This window comes from Plectropomus leopardus, chromosome 13 (genome assembly GCF_026936395.1).
Source record: "Plectropomus leopardus strain MGB_pleo_1.0 chromosome 13, ASM2693639v1, whole genome shotgun sequence".
NCBI classification, from domain to species: Eukaryota; Metazoa; Chordata; class Actinopteri; order Perciformes; family Serranidae; genus Plectropomus; species Plectropomus leopardus.
In genome coordinates, this window is record NC_142188.1 from 6,630,099 (window position 1) to 6,643,583 (window position 13,485).

Below are 13,485 nucleotides of genomic sequence, written 5' to 3' on the forward strand. Positions count from 1 at the left end.
TATTCAAACATGTAAGATGTTTGTACATTTCTGATCATATTCTGACCCGGTGTGCATGCATGAGTGTATAGACAGCTTTGACCCCCCCCTTGCTCACACACCACCCCCACCTTTCAGGTATCTAAGCTAATATAAAGTCAGGCACGATGAATGAATGCGGCACTGAGTGCTGCTCTGAGCAGGAGGAACAGAAGAAGAGGAGAGGTGAGTTCTCCTGACCCCTCATCAGACGGCGGAGGAGAAAGGGGAAGAATACGCCATTGTGCCCGAGCGCCGGAGATGATGAAATTCAAGATCCCCGCGCTGTGGCTTCGTCTTAATCTGGGGGCCCAACCTCGCACTAGGCTAATCCCTCCCAGTCGAATTACTGGCCCCGGTTTGATTGTATTTTGTCATTGAAAATGGCAGTGTCAAACACTACCTTTTTCTCTCCTCTATTTGTTCGTCTGCCAAGGCGAATCGCATAATCAAAAGATGGAGAGAGAGAGTGAGCGGAGAAGAGAAAGCGATGGAGAGAGAGAGAGAGAGAGAGGTGGCAGGCTGAAAATGGCTACACAGTAGTATCTCTAAATTGCATGCTACCCTTGCCTTTCACCCTTTTTCAAATAGGCGCGTATTATCAAAAAGGTGGGCAAATTGAGAGTCAAAAGATTGGACGGCTATATTTGAAGGCATTGTGCTGACAGGCTCTTTTGTGTGTGTGTATGTGCAGTGGGGGGTTAATGTGTGTATGTATATCTGTGTGTATTCTCTTTGCGTTTGCATATCAACTAAAGCTGGAGATGGTAGACCAACTTCCCTCATCTTCAAAGCTTTGAGGGAGGATTTAAATAACGCACAGACCCACACACACACGCGCACACACACGCACACACAGGACTGTTGTATTTAAAGTGAGCAGCTATCATGTCTGAATACATTGAATATACAGTGATACTCACTTCAGGCCCACTCTCCCTGCGCCCCCCCCCCCATCTTCCTTCCTCCAAGTCACACTTCACCTTTTTTCGCTCACATTACATCAATGTCACTCAGAAAAGAAGGAATTTCCAAATCTACGGCTGCTCTGCCAAATCGCTGCTTACACTGTTTGACAGCCTGTCTCCTGCATGTTTCCTCATTTTAAATATCGGTTTTGAAATTGCCACTCACGGATTTTAACCGCCTCTTTAAATACTTTAAATTGACACAATCATTGCATTTAGGATGAATGTGTTTTTTCGACGCATTTAGGGGGAAACATTTGCCACACGCTCATACAAAAATGTGAAATAACCTGGCGAATACTAACCTTCTTTAGTTTTTAATTAAATAAAATGTTTGACAGCCAAAGGTAGGGTCTGTGAACAAGGGTCTGCTTTAACCCCTTGAAACCTGGAACGACATCCTTTTTCTTGTGCTGCGTTCAGACGCTCTCACAAGTATTTAAAATAGGTTTTCTCAGATTTCAAAACATTGAAAAAAAGACAATAAGCAACTTCATAAGAACTTTTCCGGTAAATTGTAAGAAATTAGTAGATCTGGAAAATTATTTTTAGAAAAGCTAGGACAAAAATGTCCCAAAAACTGTATTTATCATTATCATAACAATATTTTTGAAATTATTTTACAAAATTGTTATTAATTATTTTAAGCACTTTTTCAGAGCATTTTCTTTCTTTTATTTTTTTTTTTTGATTTTCACTTTATTTTTAGAAAACGTTTTTCATTTTTTATCTTTCTAATTTAGAGGAAAGTTTAGTTGCTCACTGCCGTTGTTCCATGTTTTTGAAAGAAATCAAGCCAATTTGCTCGTGTCAAAGGGTTAAAGTAGTGTCTAAAGACTTTGACTTATACAAGGAAATACAGTGTAATGAGGAATTTCTTTTTTTTTTTCTTTAAATCATGGTTTTTAGTAATGTTTGTATCACTCCTTCGGCCATGTTGCTCCTGCTTTCTTTTCTCTTCTCTGTCCCTTTCTTCCTCTCAGTCCTCTCTCTGAGGTGATGTCCTGTCTATTGTGGACCACATCCAACTCCATTAAGGCCATTTCCACGCCACATTCCTCCCACTCTCGCACACTCATACAGTCACACACCGACACATAGTCATCTCACCACGCACAAGATGAAAAACCATGACACCCAACCACTCACACTCACACAGGCCAGCCTACCTCCATCACCTATACGCACACACACACACACACACACACACACACACACCCTCTCTCTGTATTGTACCCATGGTGTGTATATTGCCCCCCTCCCTCCCCTCTCTCTGTCTGGAACACATTACGTAGGCCAGTGGCTTGTGAGCGCTGACTGGGCCTCGGGGAAGAAAAACACAATTATTTCAGCCCTTGGCTATTCACGCAAAGGTGACAAAAGCTGGTATGAAGTATGAAATCCCAAAAGTTTCTCCCGTGCCGAGGCCGACAAATTGGGATTAATTTGCGCTCGTGTGCACGCATGTGTCTCCAAAGTTTTCACCTTTGCTCGTTTCCCATTTCTTAAATAGTTTGGGGAACTCAAAAGGCCTAATTTATTGTGTTAGGAAGAAGAGCGTGTGTGTTGTTCATGTGTGCTCATGGTGCTAATTTTGAATAATATATGCTTTATAGTTAGAACCTGGAAGGATGTAAATTAGTGTGTGTGTGTGTGTGTGTGTGTGTGTGTGTGTGTGTGTGTGTGTGTGTCACTGTAGGGAGGCGGGGGGATTCTTAGTATGGGATCACACATTCACACACGCTTTCCAAATTAATTTAATCTAATTAATCGCCCTGAGGAGAGGCAACAGATGCTGGTGATTACCCCCCATGCCTGGACCCCTCCCCACGCGGGCACATACACACAACCACACAGTAAGCTCACACTGGAGACACACACACACATAGCTATTACAACTCTAAATGCTGCCATTTTCTGCCACTTCGCAGCTAAAATGTATTATTTTTGTTCATTGGAGCACACACAGTATTATGGGCTGAATAAGAAAATGAAGACACACACAATGTAGAGCAAATTACTCTACAGAATTAAGCTCCCAGCAAAGAAAAAAGTGTGTGTCTGTATCTTGCTGTGTGTCTCTATGTGTGTGTTGGTGTCGTTAGTGAGAAACTGCACCTGTGTCTGGCGAACTATGTTTTTGTGTGTGTGTCCAGTCAGTTATGCGTTAGGGTGCGCTGTGTGTGTGTGTGTGTGTGTGTGTGTGTTTGTGGGTTGTAGGTGGCTGTGGAGGCCGGGTGGTCCCTCCTGTCGCCCTAATAGGCTTACTGGCCCCCTAATCCACACCACGCCACCCCGTCACATGGCTAGTCTGCTGACTAACTGCTACCACCACCATGAGGTGTGTGTGTGTGTCCCTAACTACGTCTCTGTGCCGGTGTTGTATTTGTGTGGTACCATATCTGTGTCTGAGCGTGTGTGGGGTGGTGTCCATTTGGGAGACTGTATTTGTGTTCGTTATTGAGTGTGTGTGTGTGTGTGTGAGAGAGAGAGAGCACAAGTATTTTTGTATAAATAACACAATCCAATGTAAATACAAAGACAAAACAAATGACCAGGATTTTCGTGTTTTGGCATTTAATCTGATTACGAGGGATGCACCGATTTCTCAGTATCAGCCGATATTCGCCTTGTTGACTATCATTGGCCTACCTGATAGATAAGATGACATTTACTGATGGCAGTGGCTAATGTTTTTCCCTTTGTCACATCAGTGATGCGCAGGCGAAAAATAAGGGCTCAAGACTTATGGCCTCCTTTCATCCCGAGGAAGTTCTCTGTTTTTCCCCAAAACATATTCTATTTTCCCTTAGACGAATTTGGGATAACGCGCTATTGACACATTAGATGATGCACTCCTTTTTTACCCTGACAACGCTACAGTTTAAACAATGAATCCATGTTGACATCGGTGGGAGGAGAGCGGGTTAACGTTAGCTGTTAGCTGGTGGCTGGTTGCAGGAAAAAACTGCTGATGGAGGTTGCATTTATATCATGACACGTTGAAGCTCTGTTCAGTTAAAATGGGTATTAGGAAAAGGAAATTATAACATCCTCATGATGTGTTCATATGTAATCTTGTAGAGGGAAGTTTGATAAACTTGAATAATAAGAGCTGTTAGAGGGAGACATTTGTTAGTGTTTTCAAAGAATTATAAAGTAGATTTTAGAGAGGGAATTATGACATATTGAATTCAATAAAACGGCTTTTGAAGCACTCTTTAAAATGTTTTTCATGCGACTGAAGGTTATTTTCAAGGTTTCATAAATATGTATGATTAAATTTGTGCTTTATGACTTTGAAACAGATAATTTTTTTGTAATGAAGATTTCCTTGTTTCTCTTTCATAAAGGCAAAATAAATAACAAAAGCAAAATAAACATCAACAAAAAACATTAGTATCAGCCAAATTGTTATTTTAAATGTTGGGATCAGCCTGGAATTTCACAATTGGTGCATCCCCAATATTGTCTAATATTTTTTTTAAATCTACATTTAGATCAGTATTTCCCTATTTGTAGCTATAATTTTAATATATGTATCTATTCATACGTGTCTTCTAGCCCACACATGCACTCATACTCACACAGGCACACTCTGCTCTGTACAGCTTTTGGCACACTATCTCTTGGCACACACCATATCTTCTATCTGTGTGTGTGTGTGTGTGTGTGTGTGTGTGTGTGTGTGTGTGTGTGTGTGTATTTTTGCTTACATGCATACATGCATGTGTTTGTTAATTAAACTGATTAAACTGTTGCCCCTGATGATGCGGGGCTTTGCTTTCTGTGCTTGCATCATCTTTTTCATACTGTGTGTGTGTGTGTGTGTGTGTGTGTGTGTGTGTGTGTGTGTGTGTGTGTGTGTGTGTGGGGCTTTGTATTTAGTCTCTCTTCATATTGTTTTGTCTGCTTAACTGTTTTATCTTTGCCCTGTTTATTCTTACATCTCCCGTCCTTGTGTTGTTGTATTGCCCTCTGCATGCTGTGTGTGTGTGAGGGACATATGTCTGCTGTGTGTGTGTGTGTGTGTGTGTGTGTGTGTGTGTGTGTGAGTGCGTGCGCTCATGTGCATGTGCGTGTGCGCGTGCCATGTGCATACAGTCTGTGTGTATGTCTTTATGTTTGCATGTGTGACTTTGTATTTGTGTGTTGTGTGAGTGAGTGTGTCTTGTCCCACTGGTCCAGGTTGTGACCTCAGCTTTCATCTCCTTAGTCTGAGGCTCCTGCAGCCCGCTGCGCGCCGCTCTCAGCCAACAACGCAGCAGATGTCACCAGACACTGCAGCAAACACACACAGTCATATGTGCACCCTCATACACTCAGTGTTTCTCTTTTATATACACATAGGCGCATACACAGGCGCACTGTATGTGTACATATACAATATATAATCTCACACGCAGCCGCACTCACATCCCGTCACACACAGACACATATAGATACATTTCTGGCCAGTACACACACATGCAGAGTCTAAACCAGCCCAAACAGGTTTTGTTTTGCCTCATACAGTGTGACGTTTGACCCCAAAATAAACATCAAAATACAAGTGTCACCTGGGAAACATCCGTTTTCCCACCTGTGTGGCCTTCACAGGATAAACCTAACAGCCCAAGTTAGTGTGTGTGTTTTGACTGGAGATGTTGATGTGACAAACTGCGACTCAAACCATGCATTCAGTATTTTGGCAAAACTTAAATGGATGATAATACATCACACCACTGTGAAATATACACACTGAATGGGGGGCTGCTTCTGTAACAGGACTAAACAAGGTGAGATATATTGGGATTTGTTGGCCAAAAAAGGGGATTGCATCTTGTTTAGGTGGCAAGACCTACCTGCTGAAAGTCGACTGCTAACAAGATTTGTTGTGTTTGCTGTGCACTGAAAGCTAATACCAACATATTCTCTGTGCGTCCCGATCGGTTTGTGTAGTGGCTTCCCTGCCAGTGAAGGAACTTGTGAGTCAGAGTGTAAGCCAGAGCTACACAACATTGGGAAAAGAGATAAATCATTGTGTAATTATTGGCGTGATTTATGAGAATGTGTCTGCATAGAAAATAGAGCAATGCTGATTTGCTTATCCTAAAATAAGGTGCCTGCCTTTTGTTAAAGTACTGTGGTTTCTGGCTTGTTTTCAGGTTGTAATGGACTGTGAGTGGGGCGGGCTGTGGTTGTTTATCAGACAGATTCTTTTCGTTGATTAACATTGATTATAACATTACCTTTCTAGACTTGTGACTTAAGTGTAGGAGGTCACCAGACTACTTCACATGGGCATGTAACCTGTCTAAAGCCCGGTATACACTGCGATTTGGGCTGTCTCAGAGGAAAGATGACCATCGTGACAGAAACATGGTGATATCTTTGGTCGTGGCTCTTAAACAGCGGTCCTTCTTCCCACAGTGAGAGAGGTTCAAGGCTGGCCTTTGTGACTACTGTTACAGCCAACAGAAATGCACCATAAAGTGAAGCACTGATCAGCGCCACAAAGCTAAATGCTTGAAGATGCTCATACTTACTTTGAGCTCTCACTGCAAAATTGGCATGCCAAGTTTGCCATTTCCCGAGCCACGACGTTGTCCACATTCTCCTCCTCTTCAGATTTTTGCCAACACACATAAAGGCAACTGTTGTGCAGCCTTGATTTGTTTGTTTAAATTTTTCTCTCACCACTACAGCGGCGTAGATGGATGATGCACTCCGACAACATTTTGTTCTTGCTTTTTGACATTGATGGACGTAGGTTGTAGCCTTCGATTCAGTAGGTGATGTCATTGCACAGTCTGCATACATCAAACTTGATGATGTACCCAAGTTTATTAGATCCATGTTGCACAGTGTAGCTTGCACTGAACTTAAAAGATTCTCACAGTCTGCAGGAGGCTTTAAAGGGGAAGTTGTGGCTGGTAACATTAGACATGGAAAATGAAAACAAGTTTTTTTTGTATGAAGCAGCAAAAAAAACCAAAAAAACTTTAGCATGACATGTTTGCGTTAATTTGCATAATTTAGCATTGCATGTCCCATGATGCGTCTATCAAGCACATGCACAGTGCACATCTTGCTACGAGAGGCAAATAATTGTGTAAACTAAATCCATCGCTGCTTAAATAAAGTTTGTTTCATTATTTGTGTGCCATACCATTTTTATAGGGCAAGCCTGACCTGATAGTGGGTGTTTTAAACAGAAATTCTTGGGCATTCTGGTAAGTTTATGCCACATACCACATAATCTTAAAGTCCGTGTTCTGATTCCAGCTGGCAGCCTTTATGACATGCAATGACCAAAAAAGAAAAGACATTTTTTTAAAATGTCAGTGACAAGATGTGAACTCAAAGGAAGCTAATTTATGTTACAGTATGATGATGGCTGTTGTCCCAGACCAAGAATGTCCGGGCCCTGCAGGGTTTGCCAGCTCCATTCTGTTGTACAGGCTCGTGCCAGTCGAGAAAACAGGCCGCACCTCCTCCTGTTACTGCCTCCTGTCCCCGAGCTGACCCAGAAGACACACTGACTCACACACACCTAAGCACTCATACACACACGCATTCACCTACAACACACATGCTGGCAAGGTTCAGCAGAGGTGTCGACTGTATCAGGTTTTTGGGGGGGTTGGTGTAAGATGAGCCTCGAACGAACAACAGTGAAGTGAAGAAATAAGAGGAGGAGAAAAGGAAAACAAAGGAGATAGACTGAAATGCTATTTGTTCAAGGTGTGTTGACTCGTATTTGTAAACGTCATGTCACTCACTGACTTTCTCTTCTTTAAATTGTTCTCTGTGCAAAACCTGATGTGCAACTACACATCCAGTACAGACCCACAAGTTGCATAACATTAATACAAACGAGGTCGTGAACTTCTTTTCTAATATGTTGCCATTTTCCAGTACATGTCACTAAGTCTTCAGTTTTTTAAATAGTTTCTGATAGGGGTGGGCAATTTGGCTGAAAAATAATAAAACAGTATTTCAGGGTATTTTTACAATAATGACATTCTTGACGATACGACAAAAATACTTACAATGATTTATTATTTATTTCAAAAACATTCAATTGCAATAAAATGAGTGTTAATGTTGTATATGTCAACAAAAATGTAGTTCGCCTTGAAATATTCGATAAAAACTGAACAAAATTGATTTCGGTTCTTAAGTTTGCAAATAATAACAGCATTATGTGTCATAATGCTGTCATATGGTGAAATATTGCCATTATTACGATATTCATTTTTCTCATCATATTAAAAAATTTACCAGTATTATCGGCGACGATATGATATGGCATACCCCTAATTTCTGAGAGTTTCAGTCCTGATATCTCTTCGGAGGCCCTCAGCCGTCGGTTATTGGCTGCCACGCCCTCTGTTATCAGTCACCTCTGAGGTCGCCCTCTATCACTTCATGACTTCACATCCTGTCACCTGCCCTCCTCCTCAGTCAGCTCTAATCAGCCTCTTCCACATCTGTCCTCATCCTCCTCTCACCTTGTTTTGGTGTCATGGCTTACACACCGCTGATGGGTGGTCAGACAGTTCTGGTGCGACGTGAGGAGCGATTGGACAGCGGAACAGTTATTATCTCCATCTCTCGGTTATTTATTTTTCCTCTGTGCGACTTAAGATGGCTGCTCGCGATGGAGACAGGCCTGTGTGGCCCGCAAAACACTGCCCTCTGCAAATCCCCCTGTTTATCCACAAGCTTGACCCGCTGGGCCTGCGTGGGCGGCTCGTTGGCTCGGTAGATACGTGCAATGTGTGTGTGGGCGCTGGTGGCGAAAGAATATGTGTGGAGAGGCTTGTGATGAACTTAGGTTAAACTTGTGTGTAGGGTGACTCGTTTGACATTATCTCGTCAAGATCCGCTCGCAGTGAATTCGTGCGTGTGTGTTTGTCTGTGAGCATTTTAGGGAGTGAACACACACACACACACACACACATACACACACACACACAGAGTTACTGGCAAACTGAGGCGACTGTTCTGCTAAGTGGCAATGAATAGGGTCTTGTGATGTGCTCTGATGCCAGTGCTAAGCCAGCCACTGACAGTTAGACTGATCCCCAAACATGTCTACGTCTCTGTTTGGGATATAAATCTGTACTTGAAATACCGCACCCAGAGAGGATGGGGTCAGGAATTCGAGGTGTCTTGCAGTAAAGGTGTACACCCATGGGTGTTGATGTAATGTGATGAAGGACACATTTCCACCATTAGAGAGGGGCTTGTATCAGGCGTGTCACTTGACAAGATTTGCTTAGGAAAGCTCTTTAAGCAAAGGTGAAACAATAACGAATAAAGCTACGGATAAGCACAAAATCTTAAATATATGCATGGTATTGAGCTGCTTTATTATCAGTTAATAGAAGACCTTTGGAGGCAGTATGGCGACCCTTAGCACGAGCTAACACAGCAGTAGCAGCTAACATCCAACACTGAGCACCTTAACCAGTCCAAAGTCCAGCTCGGGGGCCAGTTGTGACCCTCAGACTGATTTTAAATCACCCTTTGCTTGTCTTTCAAAATATACTGTATTATCACTACTATGATCAACACAATATTGGTTTATCAAGCAAGATCACATTGCATTTTTTTCTGTTCATCTCACGATAGCAGGACAGTCATACAGTTTGTAGACATGGCCTAAGTAGAAACTACGTTGAACACTTGAAGCAGCTCGATTTAAACCCATTAATAAACACTGGGTATCGTTAAGTGTGTGGTGCTAACAGTTAGCCCTGTCACTGTGTGTGTATCCGTGTCCCAGTCACAGAGATGCGGCCCTGCAGCGGTAGTCTACAGTAAATGTAGAGAGAGAGAGAGAAGCTGAGTACATGCTGCATGCAATTTTACAATGAATTTTACCCATTTTAAGAGGTCAAATTTGTGGTGAAGTTGCGGTGATTGGACAAAATTGCAAGGCTGCACAGAATTTACTGGGATTGGCTGAATTTGCTAAATTTTGAGCTTGCAACACCCTGAAGGGGCTGAATACTGCAAGATAGAGTTTTTAGCTAGTTCTTTGCTCTCCAAGCACCCTTCTAGTTGGTGATGAGTCCACTATGAATCTGTAAATTAAGGGTTATGCTCCTGTTTCAACATTTCTAAATCACTCCGGCAAAGACCACAGACTAAATGTCTCACCCACAGTATACACACACACTGATGTAGGAGGGGGCTGTTTGTGTTTTTGTGAGTGCGTCTCGCATCTAGATGCACATAAACAGAATCGGGAAACCCTATTGTTCTTTCGTGGAAAAAGAATTTCAAAGAACAAGTGCTCACCCATGCACACACACACACACACACACACACACACACACACACACACACACACACACACACACACACACACACACACACACACCAGCTCCTTATCCAATCCCTCCACTAATTCCCCCTTGGTAGAAGGTGTTCATTGTTTCTCTTTCATTCTAATCTCTCCCTCTCCTCTTTTTAAAATCCATATTAGATTCTCTTTGAGTTGGCCACAATCAGAGGCACTGAAGCAGAGCATCACCCTGCTAATGCTCTTTGTCTCCCCAGATTTGTCACTTAGCATGGAGAGTACACCTTTGTCATGGAGCAGGGTGGGAGAGAGGCAGACTCTCACTTGGGGCAATTGTTTCTTGTCACAGGCCATCTTAACCCCCCCCCCCCACCACCCTTAAGCAAATCAGCTTTGCTCTGGATTAGGGCCCTATCATAGCTCTGTCAGATCTCAGCAGCTGCCTAAAACAGCTAAAACAAACATCTTTAAAGTGAGAAATGAGTGGATACAGAGATTCTGATTCCCCAAAGTCCCTGTGTTGTCTTTACCTGAAATCATCATTTGATATCTGTGAAGTAAAGAGGATCCAGACTGAGATCTTGTTAGGAGTTTTATCAACTGAACCCTTGAGCTTCTTAGCATCCTTTTCTCTGTTATCTGGTAGTGACGCTAAAACAAGATGGGAGGAGAATCAGAATACGGTGTTAGCAATTTAAGAATTATTATTTTAGTTGCACATCACTGTACCTGTCTACCTTGAAATCGAGGCACTGTCTACGCGTCAACAGATGTTTTTGAAAAAGGGTTTTTTCTAAAGAAAGGCAAGGCAGCTTTATTTGTATAGCTCATTTCATACAACAGGGCGATTCAACTAGCTTTACAAAGCAATAAAATAAGCATAAAAAATAGTATAAAGGATACAGATTTACAATAAAAGAACTTTAATTGCATTTTATTCAGCATGTTAAAAACATAATAAAAACTTAATAACTTTTGTATGACTAAAAGCCAGTATTGTCTTTCGTTAGCACCCGCAGGAGTTTATTGTCTTGCTTTCATAGTGACAAATTAAGCCAGATTTTGTTGGTATAGCACGAGTTCTGCCGAAAACATATTGGTTAATACAGCTTTCTGCAATAGATGTGTGTCTTCTGTGTCAGTGTGTACTATAAAATGAGGCAAAAGCTCACAAGAACTTGGGTGGTCAACCATCGTCATTATTACACACACACACACACACACACACACACACACACACACACACACACACACACACACACACACACACACACACACACACACACAAGCACTCCAACATCTCTCATGCACTCAAATCTGTCCAACTTTCTGTGTGTACACATGTGGGAACTGATTTTGCTGGACACACACATACACTGCCGGCGTGGTGAATCTGCCGTCCTGATATCTGAACTGCTGCTTCATGCAGGGGGAGTAATCAATCCCAGATACAGTAGCTGGGGGTATTGGCTCAATGTGTGTGTGTGGTGATGTTATTGGCCATTTTAGGCCTCTGTGATGGCCAGAGATGGTGAAATGGTGGGAAAAGTGATGAGCAGGCACTTCATAGACCAGGGATGAACTCCTGCTATAATCCCGTCGACCTATCTTTCTCCCTCCCTCCCCCCGTTTGGCTCTGTCTTTCTCCATCACCCCCTCTACCTCATTTTCTCCATCTTTTCCCCTCTTTTCTACTTCTCTTTCCGCCAGTCTCCTTGCATTCCACCTCTCTGTCTTTCATTTTCGTCTTCTATACCCTTCTCTCTTTCCATTTCTTGACCACCCCCCGCCCTCTTCTACCCAAACCCCCCGTGTCCCTTTCTCTCTCTCCAGCAGAAGTGCAGAGCCAGGGCTTTTGCCTGCTGGTAATTTATTTTCCCATTAGCCCCCTGTCTGAAGTGCATGCTCTGGGTCTGAGTGTGTGCGGGGGGCACTGAGGGCCACCCAAAAGAAAGACCCGCAGAGTCGAAGAGAGGAGGGCACCCTGGACACACTGATAAGGCGAGGGAGAGAGGGAGAGAGGGAGAGAGGGAGAGAGGGAGGCAGGGTGGGAGGGACAGAAATGAAGGGAGAAAGAGAGTGTATGAGATACGGCCTCAGTGTCCATCTAAGCATTTTCTCTGGTTATGAATTATGACGCAGACTAATTAGGAGAACATACTGGAAATGACAGATTTCAGTTGTTGTTTAAATGATTATTCAAGACACTTGTAATAATCACTTAATTGTTTCTTATTTAAAAATCAAGGATGCCAAACTTGCTACTTCCAGATTCTCAGTACTGAGAATTTGCCTCTTTTCTCATTTTAAATAACTTTCTATAATTTACTTGGGTTTTCAACAGTTAATTGAGCAAAACAAGATGCCCCTCGGGCTCTTGAAAGTTGCAGTATTGTCGTTTTTATTTTTTCAGACATTTCATAGACTTAATTAAATTTAAAAAAAACCCAATAAATGAAGCGATAATGAAATTGTTAATTGTAGCCCCAGTGTTGCCACAGGTTACTGTTGTCATCATAGCAACGATTTCATTAGGACTGCAACTATTACTTTCATTATTTATTAATCTGTCAATTATTTTTTAAGATTGATTGATAAGTTGCTTGGTGTATAAAATGTCAGAAAATAGCAGAAAATTAGTGTTTCCTAAAGTCCAAGATGACGTCCTCAAATGTCTTGTTTTCTCCACAACCCAAACTGCCATAGAAAGGCAAAGAAAACTATTAATGAAAAATATTCATGTTTAAGAAGCAAGAATCAAAAATTTAATTTTTTTTTCCTTAAAAAAAAATACTCAAGCCGATTAATTATTTATCAGATTAGTTGGTAATTGATATAACAGTTGACAATTAGGCCTAATCAGTTAATTGTTGCAGCTCTAAACCTCTTCCTCAAGCTGTTTTGATGTCATGTGCATCATGCTGCAAAACAGCTTTTAAGGCTCTTTCTTGTTAATATATTCAATAATATCATTCAGTCTGTCGGCTCTTCGATGCAAAGATGGTAGCTTTAATATCTGGAGAGGTTTTAGAAATATTGTAGAACTTCTGGATTGTGAAACTTCTTCAGTGTATTTCTGTGTGCGTTTGGGTTGCAAGTCAGCAAGAGGTTAGTCCCCAATAAACCACCCTCCTCTCCCAGTTAGGATTAGGCCTTTTAAGGGCTGCTTGGTTTGTGACTCTCCTCCTTTCATCTGCTGCC

General features: G+C 42.1%; 1 protein-coding gene across 7 annotated transcripts in view; it reads left to right on the forward strand.

The window, feature by feature from the left end:
- ehbp1 (EH domain binding protein 1) overlaps nt 1-13,485 on the forward strand; it is a 185,671-nt gene that overhangs the window by 34,041 nt on the left and 138,145 nt on the right. The window lies entirely within an intron of this gene.